The following is a 12023-nucleotide window of genomic DNA, read 5'->3' on the forward strand; positions in this document are numbered from 1 at the left end:
CTTGGTGTTATAGTAATATTCATCGTAATAATTTTTTTGACATATTTAAATCCGTAACTTGAAACCTTACTATGCTATCCAGTATAGATTAAAAGATTGACTTTAAAGACAATTAATTTATAGATAAAAAAGAGTATAAAAGAATTTTTAATAATAAATTTCAATTCATTCTTTTCCATAAAGAGACTTGGCTATAGCAATATATAAGCCCAAGAAAATGGATTTGGCATTTGAGGTATTTATGTCTACTTTGGTATTTATGTCACATTATATAAACATATTTTTTCCACTAAAAAAATTAATAACAATAAGCCACATAAGAATAATAGGTTACTCTGGATATCCGCACCTTAAAGAAGACTAAAACAACTATAGGGTGTTTCAAAATCGACCCTCAACATGGAGATGTCGGAATCTCCATCGAAGATGGTTAGATTGTGGCAAAGTTGAGAATTTTTGAGCTTAACAATTTGCATTTAAAAAAAAATAAAATTCCGAATGGTTCCGAAAATATTCGAAAAAATACGAAATTTTGAAAAATCTATTTCATTTTTTTCTCAGTTCACTTTTTATCCGATTTTAAAATAATTTTCACACTTGCGTTGCCACTTTTTTTGTGCTAGGTGATGGTGTTTTTAGATTTTTGATATTTTTAAGACGAAACCGTCTTTTGCGAACCATCCAACTATATTTGGTTTTTGCATTTTTAAAATCTTTGCTAAATTTCCTTTTTAAGGCTTTGCATTTACTGACAAGACAATATTTAAATTGTCAATGAATATTACACCTCAGACAGAAATACTAGCAATGCAATACTGTAGTAGTGCAACCACATTAATTTACAGTTACATCTTTATTGTTTGAAGTCATTTTCCATTTTATTTTAAAAAATTACGCAAAATTCCTGGAAAATATCAATTTTTTTTTTAAATCTCTGAAAGGCGTAAAAATTTTCTTCAAATGTCTAAAATAATATAGAAATTAATCCAGTTTTCTGGAGAATAGAAAAACTATGTTTAAAGCTTGGAATAAAACAAAGCTTCATTTTAAATATCTGAAATAATTAAAAAATTGCTTTATTACCCTGGAAAATAAGAAAATCTAAAAGCATCAACTGCATAAATTCAAAACAAATCTTAAAAACACAGTATCGTGAAATTAAATAAAACCTAGAATTGAGTAAAAATATTATATTGCAATATTCTACGATATATTGCAAATATTTGCAATACATGGAAAAATTACCTCAAAATCTTGGAATAAAACAAAATTTGATTACAAATGCGTAGAATAGTATGCAAATACTTAAAAGCTCTGAAAACTGTTAAAAGTTATTTCAAAAATTCTGAAGAAAAGTGATTTCAAATACCCGAAAGACGTGCAAAATGATTCCAAAGTACTGGAATAAATTTTATTCCAAATGACAAAAAAATCCAGATAAATTTAAAAATTATTTAAAAAAGTCACAAATTCTGAAATTAAAAATTCAAAAAAACTTATCCAAAAAACATTAAAATTAAAATAATTATTTTAAATAGTTGGAAAATGTAATAATTGACGCAAAGGCCCGGAATAAAATAAGCATATAATATATTAATATATTTAATATATATAATATGGACAGTGTTATGCAATAGAATGTTAAGCCACAAAAATTGAAAATATGAGTTATATGTACCAGTCTATTAAAAAACACTCTTTCGTCATTTTGCAATACAAATTTAAGTGATTTAAATTTATTTACCCTGTTAAATTCTTATTTTTAAATCGTGTTAACCAGCTTAATCATGTTATGAGGGTTAACACTCTGTTGCTAAATAGGCAGTTGGCCGTTAGCCATAACATCGTATTGTTTGGTTCGCATCAACTTTTGTTCCTAAGCAATTTTAAAGCTATTTGTGTGAATAAAAAGTGAAAATTCATGTTGGTGGTAATAATTAAAGCCTTAGACGACACTCCGATATTAGGTAGGCCAGCAATTTATTGTGCATTTTAATTTTTCTTTGTATGAAAAAGTAAGGTTAGGATTGCGATATATTTTCATGCGTTTTTTTAATAATAAATATTATTGTGTAACTTTTAAATATCAAAAACTGTTTTTCTATTTACTACAGCACATGATATTTAAATGTACAAATTAATAAATTAGTTCGTTTCTGTAAAATTTAGAAAATAAAAATTATAACACGTTATTTCGAAATGTTCTTATTGCTTTTTATTCCGTTTTACAAAAGTACATAATAGGTACTTGGTTGGTTATTACTAAACGCTGTAATTGATTTATTAAAATGTTATACATACGTAAAAAAGTTAAGGCATTTAATTCTTTTTTGCATAACTATAAACTTATAATTGTAAAAAGTGTTATTTTGGGTGCATATTTTAATCTTAAAGGGCTGGATTGTATTAAATTTTGTGATAGAAAGTATTAGGTTTTTTTTTGTAAATTGTCAAAATTATTTAAACAAAAATGAAAAAGATTTATTTTCCAATTTTTGGAACTTATCTGTCAATAAAAATATGTATATACCTACGTATAACAATTTAAAAGTTTTTGACAAAGGATACGTTTTTCAAAATAGTTTTATATTATTGGTCATTTGATATTTAAATAGTTTGGATCAATTAAATATTTTGGTACATAAAACTGATTTTTTTATTCCAGAATGGAATCCAATTCAAGGTCCATGGGAATGGTGAAAATTTGCAGATCCAAAAAAAATAATAAGGAAAACACTTACCCTGAAACGTCGTTATCAGAAACTTTTTATAATAATCAAAATTTGGAAAACAATATTGCGAAAAACTCTATGAACAAGTTTGAGGATAATGTTTTAGAAAATATTACAAGTAGCCATATAGGAACTCCTTCATCCCGTATTAAACTTGGCCTTACACAAATTTCAAATGTGACTATTTTTGAACCTGATGATGAGCTTATGCAAGTAATAGCCAAGAACTCTGACTTAGATCGCAGTTTACCCAACATATCATTACTTGAAAGTAGTAACCTTGACCTAAGTGGGTTGAATTTGGCAAACCAAGAAAGTTTAGGTACTAATCCAGATCTTTCTGCCTCTTATCTCAATACAGAATTAAATGGTTTGGAAGAACTAGATACTGACATGATTTTGAATGATGTCCCGGCCGATTTCGATGAATCCAAGCAGTCAATCACCAAAAGAAAATCATCACCAAAGGAAGCAACAAATCAACAAACTTCCCTCCAAGGCGATTTAAGTGGTGACCATAGCAATAATGCTCAAATAAGTATCGAGAGCGATCAAGAAGAGGGAGAAGAACAATATGGCGACAGTGATATTCAAGACCAATTACAGGACCGTAATTTTTTACCGGATAATAATGAGCTTAGTGAGGAAGAAAATATCGATGAAAATACAAGAGGTAGGCCTAGGCATGGAAGAAAAAGAAAACATCCTGACCAAAATAGGCAGATTCGAAAGAAGAAAGCCAATACCAATTAAGATCATTTTAATGGAAAAGGAAAAGAAGTTGCGGCCAGAAAATTCACAAATTTTAATTGCACTTGTCGGAAGAAGTGTACCGAAAAAGTGTCTGCAGAGATTCGGCAAGCGGAATTTGAAAAATTTTGGTTGGCTGGATGATCATATGAAGCTAGATGCGCGTTATTACAAGCAGGTGTTAGAGAAATAAAAAAGAGAAGAAGTTGCTCTGCAGGTTCTAAAAGACAGTTTAGTAGACAGTACTATTTTTCAGGTGTCGTGAAGTATGTAAAAGTACATTTATTAAGACTTTAGGTATAAGTCAGACACGAATTGATTTTGCATTATCAAAATCTAGAACTAACCAACCAATTAATGATAAACGTGGAACCAACTCTGGAGGAAGAAATGCGACTTCGGAAGAAAAAATAAATGAAATAAAATCTTTTATTAATAGTATGCCCAGATATATTTCCCATTATACACGTAACACTACAGCAGCCAAATTTTTGTCTTCAAATCTTAACCTTCAATCATTATACGACCTATACCATGAAAAATATCCAGAGGGTGTACGTTTATCCAAATTTAAAAAGATTTTTTACACTTCGTTTAATCTTCGGTTTAAAAAACCTCAAAAAGGTACGTGTTTACGTTGCGACACCTTTAAAATTAAAATGCAGGTAGTAGATGGCAATGACCTAACTGTGGTCAAAAGTCAACACGATGCTCACTTAAAACATGCCTATGAATTAAGAGAGCAAATGAAAAATTACTTAAAACTTGCTAAACAGAAGTTGCCATTGAAACCCTTACTTTTGACGTAGAGAAGACTCATAGCCTGCCAAGACTTCCAACGAGCATCGTATACTACAAAAGACAGCTGAATTTATTTAATCAAGGAATACATTGCGGAAGTAGCGATAAAGGATTTTTCTACGTTTGGTTGGAATATGAAGCGGGCCGCGGAACCCAAGAGGTAGGATCATGTCTAAGGCATTATATTGTAAATCATTTGAAAACTACTGCTACCAAACTAATATTGTGGGCAGATTCTTGTGGCGGACAAAACCGCAGTATTAAAATGGTTTTAATGCTTCAACATATTCTTTAAAATCACCCAACTCTTAATACTATTGTGCTACGATTCTTACAAACCGGACATACATTTTTGCCAAACGATTCAGAGTTTGGAGATGTTGAATGTGTGTTAAAAACTCACAATCGTTTATACACTGACAATGACTATATCCACGTTATGACCACTTGTCGGCGCAAAAATCCTTTTATAGTAACTAGACTACACAAAACTGATTTTGTATCGGTATCTTCCCTTCAGAAACTCATTACCAATCGTAAAATAGATATTGAGAAAAATAAAATCTCTTGGTTAAAAATTTGTGTAATAAAATTTAAAAAAAGTGATCCGTTTAAATTGTTTATGAAGAGCAGACTCGCAGATGAACCGCAAACTATTGACATATCTAAAGGTCGTAAATCTAAAACATCAATATTTACTAAAGAAATGCCAATATTATGGTCAAATGATCGAGAGCTATCTGCTGCCAAAATCAAAGAAATGTTAAAATTAATTCCAAACGATTCAAGAAGCTTTTACGACTTTTTAAAAAGTGTCGCTTCTGGGGACTTTGTAGACGATACAGAGGGATTTGGTGCTTCGATTGATTTTGATATTGAGCAAATGAATGATCCTGACGTTGATATGGATTAAGTGATTAATTTAAGTATTATTTTTATTATTTGAAGGTACTATTCTATGTAAGCCATTGTGTTTTTAAAAGAATGTATTTGTTTATTTTAATTAAAGACTTTAAAAGTATATCTAGGTAGGTTTAATACTTTAATCAAATGTATATCAAATAGTTTTGCTTTTTAAACCATGCAATAGTAAATACTAGTACTACTTTTACTAAAGTTTAGATACTTAAAGGTCCTAAAAATATAGTTTATAAAGAATTTGTATTTTATGTTATTGAAGAACTTATTATAGGTTAAAGAGAACGAATATTTTTGATACTTTAGCCGGCGATATAATAACTAGGCTGACTTACATTAACATGCTTGTTTATCGATATTTAATTTTTGTAATATAACGTTAGGTGCCATAAAACGTAATGTGTATTATTTTTGTTCAGTAGGTTACGGATATGCAATAACATGTTAAGAACCTTAAAACATTTGTTGAGTGTGGAACTGCTTGAAATATATTTGCAATAAAAATTATAGTGTTTTTATAAGCCTTTTGCAATATTTGCCATATTTTACTAAATAAATATATACTATAAGCAGATACTAACAAATTTTACCAACAGTTTTATCCTGTGTGGTCGCAATGTTAATGAAATATTGTATATTTACTTTAAAACTTAAAGCGCGTTTTACTCAAAATTACTTGCGCGTGGCTTAAGACTCTATTGCATAACACTGTCCATATATAATATATTAATTTTTAATTAATAACATTAAAATTAAAAAAAAATTATTAAAAATACTTGGAGCTGTGGAAAATGACCCTAAAATCTAAGAATAAAATTATATTTTATTTAAAATACCTGGAATGTTATGTGCAAAATATAATGTTCATAGTTTATTAGGAGAAATACTTATAGTGGAAAATCTGTAATTTCTTGGATATTAGTTAAAATTATTTTAACTTTCTTGAATGTACATGTAATTATCAGTTAGCAGGTGAGCATTACCCACGTATACAAATTATTTCACTTAATGCAATCATCATGGAAACTAATAATATACAAAAAGGTGATACATCACATTCATACTTGAGTGTGATGCTTTTACATTCAGAAAAGTTTTGACATTTAAAAAAGCATCAATTAATTTTACTGTTTGTCCATGTATATAAAAATTACAAGTTGCTTTAAGTGCTTTGAATAATTTACTTATAGTAATCAAGCATAGTAACTATCAGAAACCGAGAATGATACGATAGGGCAGCCTACGAAACTTAAGGGGACTGTTACAATTTGTCATTAAAACTCAAAACTAAGAACTACTTTCGATTTATTAGTGGTGGATCTATTCACCAATAATGTCGATATTATTTGTTTGTCAGAACACAATAGTGACTATCAACTGATAGATAGTTTTTATAGAACTAAAGCGCGCATAGGTGGTGTATCAATATTTTGTAGAGATAATTTTTGCAAATCCGCCAACAATTGCCAATTGAGGATGTTTTATCTATTAGTTTTTTTAAATTATATTGTGCAGAAATTATATTAACAAATAGTATTAAAGATCTCCATCGGCTGTTAGTGATCTAATGTTGATGAATGTCATGTTTAGATTTGTTGAGGCAAATATCTCTAACGAAAGTCATGATAAATATATTATATGTAGAGACTTTAGTATTGACTTCCTTGGTTTTATTAATATTCATCGTAATAATATTTTTGACTTATTTAAGTCATTTGAAATTTCATGTAAGTGAACTCATAAGACCTATTTTATATGCTCAAACCTCGCTCACCTAGCCAGTATAGATTGAAAGATTAACTTTAAAGGATTGTCGTATCACTCTCAGTAGATGATATTTATTAAAACAGTTGTAGAAAATTAATTTAGAGATAAAAAAGAGACTCACGATCAATTTCTTCTGCTTCTGGAATCTCCAAAACAAGTGTCTTGAGAATTTTGAAACGCCACAAGTTTCATCCATATCACTTGTCGTTACATCAAAAGCTTCACGTGAATGATTTCCAAAATCGAGTATTGTTTTGTGAATGGGCCCAAAATCAGTCGCATAAAAATAAAAATTTCTTTCTGCGCGTCTTATTCACTGATGAAGCTTCATTTCCAAACTATGGTGTAGTTGGTCGTCATAACATGCATTATTGGGCAGTTGACAATCCCAGGTGGTTTCGAGCTATAGAACATCAGCGGCCATGGTCTGTAAATGTCTGGTGTTTCATCATCAATGATAAAGTCATAGGACCTTATTTTATTGATGGTATCCTTACAGGCCAAAAATACCGTAATTTTTTGCTGGAGCAGTCCACTGGCCGCCACGGTCACCTGATTTGACGCACTTAGATTTTTTCTATGGGGTTATTTGAAGGAGATTATATATCGCGATCCACCAAGGACTCCCGAAAATATCAAGCTGTGAATCACGGAGGTTTGCAAGCAGATAACTCCACAGATGCTGCACCCTGTTAATCAATCGTTTAGAAAGCGAGTCGAAAAATGTATAGAAGTGGAAGGTCAACAGTTTGAACATTTATTGAAATAATTTGCTGACTTTTTTGTTTCAATTTCTTTTATTTAAACTTTGTACGTTTTATTTTCAAGTTTTCGATCCTGTTGATAATAAAATTCTATCATAAGATGCTTTTGCTCCTTTTGATAGATTATCAGATATTACTTACAAGGGCAAATGTTATTATCAAGAAAAAAATTCGTAAAAGAATCAAGAATTAATGTCGTGAAAAGTAGAGGTCGCATGGAAAAAAATGTCAGATGAAATTTACTTATTTTTTAACGCTAAATTAGATACTATCAAAAAAAACCGAGGTTTCTATACAAAAAAGTGAAGTTGACCTTCATTTGACCTTGAAGACGTCCACTTAAGGTCAAACCAATAACGTCATTTTATGGACCCCTGGAAACCATTCAAACTTCACATAAAACATTTTCTGGATACATATTTAGTTTTCGAGATATTGTGATATCTCAAGTTAAATGGACCACCCGGTATATAACTATATTAGAGTATAAAATAATTTTGAATAATAAATTTTAATTCTTTCTTTTCTTAAAGAGACTTGGCTATATTAATATATGAGTCCGGGAGAATCTGCATTTTTATTTTCTTCTCAGTTATTTCTTATTAGATTTTAAAATAATTTATACATTTGCGTTGCCACTTTTTTTGTGCTATATGATGGTGGTTTTAGATTTTTAATACGATGTTTCGTCTTTTGCCAACCATCATGAACTTTGTTTTTTCTTATAGGCGCTATATTTGGTTTTTGCATTTTTACAACCCTTGCAAAATCTTAAAACAGAACTAAATTTGCCGCAGTAGGCTCTGCATAAATTGATAAGACAATATTCAAACTGTTAATAAATATTACACCTTAGACAGAAATACCAGCAATGCAATACCGTAGTAGTGCAAACACATTACTTCAGAGTTACATCCTATTATTTAAAGTCATTTTTCATTTTATTTTACAAATTTACGTTTATTACGTTTTTGAAAAATATAACAAAGTTATTAAAATCCCTGGAAGGCATAAAAATTTCCTTCAAAGGTGTAAAGTAAAATAGAAAATTATTTCAGTTTTCTGGAAAACCTACAGAACTATGTTAAATGAAGTCATAAAAAATCACTTCAAACATCTGGAAAATAGAAGAACTAATTCTAGAAGCCTGGAATGAAACAAAACTTCGTTTTAAATATCTGAAATAATTAAAAAATTTCTACATTTAAGAATATTAAAATTAAAAATAAATTATTTAAAATACCTAGAATATGTGGAAATGACTGTAAAGTCTAGGAATAGAATTATATTTTATTCAAAATGCCTAGAGGATTGTAAGGATGTTCGAGAAATCTAGAAAATTCCAACATTTTTTTTTTCAAAGTTTATGGAATTAGAAATTGAAAACAAAAACTCATCAAGACATTCAAATTAAGAGAAAAATTATTTGAAATACCTGGAAAGTGAGCCTAAGGTCCACGAATAAAACTAGTTTTTCAAATTTTATTCCAAAAGCCTAGAATTAGATAAGATAGCTCGAAAAATTCGGCAAATGTTGAAATTTATTTCAAATAAAAATACTAACTTTAAAATCTGAAAAGAAAAAGATTGAAATTAAAAGATTAATTTTTCAAAATAATAATAATTATTCGAAGTTCTCGGGTATAACTTTGCCTTCTAATGCGTTTATTAATTCTGTTAAAAATGCCACAGTTTATAAACATACTTTCATCTGTCCATATTACATTTATAAAAGTTTAAATCATATCTCGCTTTTCTTTATTTGTAAAACCGTCAGTTTGTACTAGAATACTAATAAAATTTAGTAATATTTAAAACATGTGATATTTATGACAGTTTATATATTGTCTTGTTCATTTATTACAGCCAACTGTGGCAAAATTATTTTTTTTCAAAAATTCAGGTTTTTACAGAAAATAAATATAACTTGTGATTATATCGTTAAAAAGGTAACGTTGCACAGATTTTAAAAATTCAATATAGCGCCTATAAGAAAAACTATATATTATTATAAAATATATATATAAATATAAAGTTATAAAAATACATAATGTTATTTCATACAATCAGTCAACAAGCAAAGGGAAAGCAGTATGGAGAATTATTAATGATATCCTGGGCAACTCTATGTTGAATTCAAACTCGGTTGACAGCATTTACGTAGAACATTTGGATTTAACAGAAACTTTACAGGTATTAGCCAGTAACAAGGATTGTCAGAATCACAATCAGAATATCAAGTCATTATGCTACATTACTAAATACTCACTAGAAAAAGACGCATTTCCTATGGTGCAGTTTCTGAAAGAACTCTATACCATTTAGATTAGAGTGATAAATGTTTGAGATTCTTTAATCACCTTAGCAAGGCGTTTGACTGGGTAAATGCCTTGTAAACCTGCTAATCAATACACTTAAAAGTTATGGTTAAAGAGGTAGAGTCCAGTCATAGATTGATGAAATTAATGGTATCCAATCTGATGCAATGGCTTTAAATCTTGAGGTTCCACAAGGATCTATCCTTGGACCTCTTATACATATTTCTAGTATTCGCCAATGATCTGCCACCGTGGATCACATAGATCTTACCAGGTTTGCTTGTGAAAATTCTTGGTTGTCTTATGAATCTTTAGCTGCTGGCTCAGTGGCGAAACTGCAACATATGTTAGATGCATTTCGTAAGATGGTGGTGCTTTTTTTTCATTGTAAATATTCAATATTTCGTTCATAATTAGCAAATATTGGAAAATTTGGCAACACATTAAAGTGACTAGAAGACATGAATAAAATGATTGTAAAATTATGGTTCTTCTAGAAACAATTCCAATGGTATAAGATAGAAATAGTATTAAAAAAAGAATTTTGATTATAATTTTTTACGATCGATTAAAAAATAAAAATTTATTAATAAGCAGAAATATGAATATAAGAAAAAATCTGAAAATTCGCACTGTGGTGTGAGAAACCTAATAATAAAGAAAAACTACAGGCTTCAATAATTTAACTGCTTATATTTATAATGGGTTTCTTTTTGAAATACGAGATTTATGATGTAAAATATATCTTTAATCATCGTGATAATCCCTTTTCTAAGGGAGTTATAAGCACAGAAGAAAAATTTTCGGAATTGGAACTAGAGTTGGAAAACATAAAACGGAATATACTGGGAATTACCAAAACGCTAATAAAAGAAAAGAAGTGTACCGTTCTAAAGAATGGTTGCATATTATATCAAAGAAACTCCGAGACTGACTCGCAAGGCAAAGTAGCAATATTAATCTCACCTAAATATCGAGAAAATGAAAAAATATTGCACACATGAAATCGATGTCCGATCGAATAATCTTTGGCGTCCTAGAATTTAACCAAAATTATTTACTAAAAGTAATTCCAGTATATGCACCAACTACAACATCTAATAAAGAGAAAACTAATAGCTTCTATGATGACCTGAAAAAAGAGCCTTAAATATGTCAAAAACGCACTTTATATATTTAAAAATCGACAAATATGGAAAAAATTATGGACCACATATAGGATAATATGGACTAAGATAAAGGAATGAAAGAGCTAAGAGGCTACTTAACTTCTTTCAATAACACCACATCTATTTCATGAACACCTTTTCCAAAAAACTACCACAAAGTAAAGAGTATTGGGTTAGCCCCAGTAAATCGAAAAGAAATGAGATTAATTATCCTATGTAATAAAAATCACTACGTTGAGAATGTGTTGATCAATCTTCTGTATTTGGCTACCATAAATTAGTTAAAGCCAGTGTTAGAATTAACACAAAATAAGAAATATTAAAACTCATCGATACTAGAGGTCAATATCTAAATTTCACTAACCCATAATATTCTTGACTACCAACTGGATAAACAGAAGCCTATACAACAGGCAAAAGATAGAGCAACGTTCACTAGATGACTTGAATAACACATAACATTTCAAATTATAAACAGTGCTAGGAAAATTACAACAAAAAAGAAAATCACGGGAAACCCCAAATACAGTAATTAATGATAGAGAGACGCAAATTAGAGACAGGAACACCACAATCCAAAGAAATTAATAAAACAACTAATACGGTCGTCCATAACGACACCAGGACTCATAAAAGAAATATGATAAAGAAATATAAAGCAAGAAATTCCAATATGAAAAAACTCAGAAAAAATAGAGCCAGAGGCAGAAATAAAATTTACCAACTCACGGTTTCAAAAGGGATAATATATCAACAAAAGAATCAATGCTGACAATAGTTGAACAATTGGACACAACAGTATAC

At 29.5% G+C, this 12023-nt stretch overlaps 1 protein-coding gene across 1 annotated transcript in view; it reads right to left on the reverse strand.

The window, feature by feature from the left end:
* LOC126733584 (limbic system-associated membrane protein-like) overlaps positions 1 to 12023 on the reverse strand; it is a 607444-nt gene that overhangs the window by 316952 nt on the left and 278469 nt on the right. The gene's annotated exons all lie outside the window — the stretch shown is intronic.

The sequence above is a fragment of the Anthonomus grandis genome, chromosome 2 (assembly GCF_022605725.1).
Source record: "Anthonomus grandis grandis chromosome 2, icAntGran1.3, whole genome shotgun sequence".
Classification (NCBI taxonomy): Eukaryota; Metazoa; Arthropoda; class Insecta; order Coleoptera; family Curculionidae; genus Anthonomus; species Anthonomus grandis.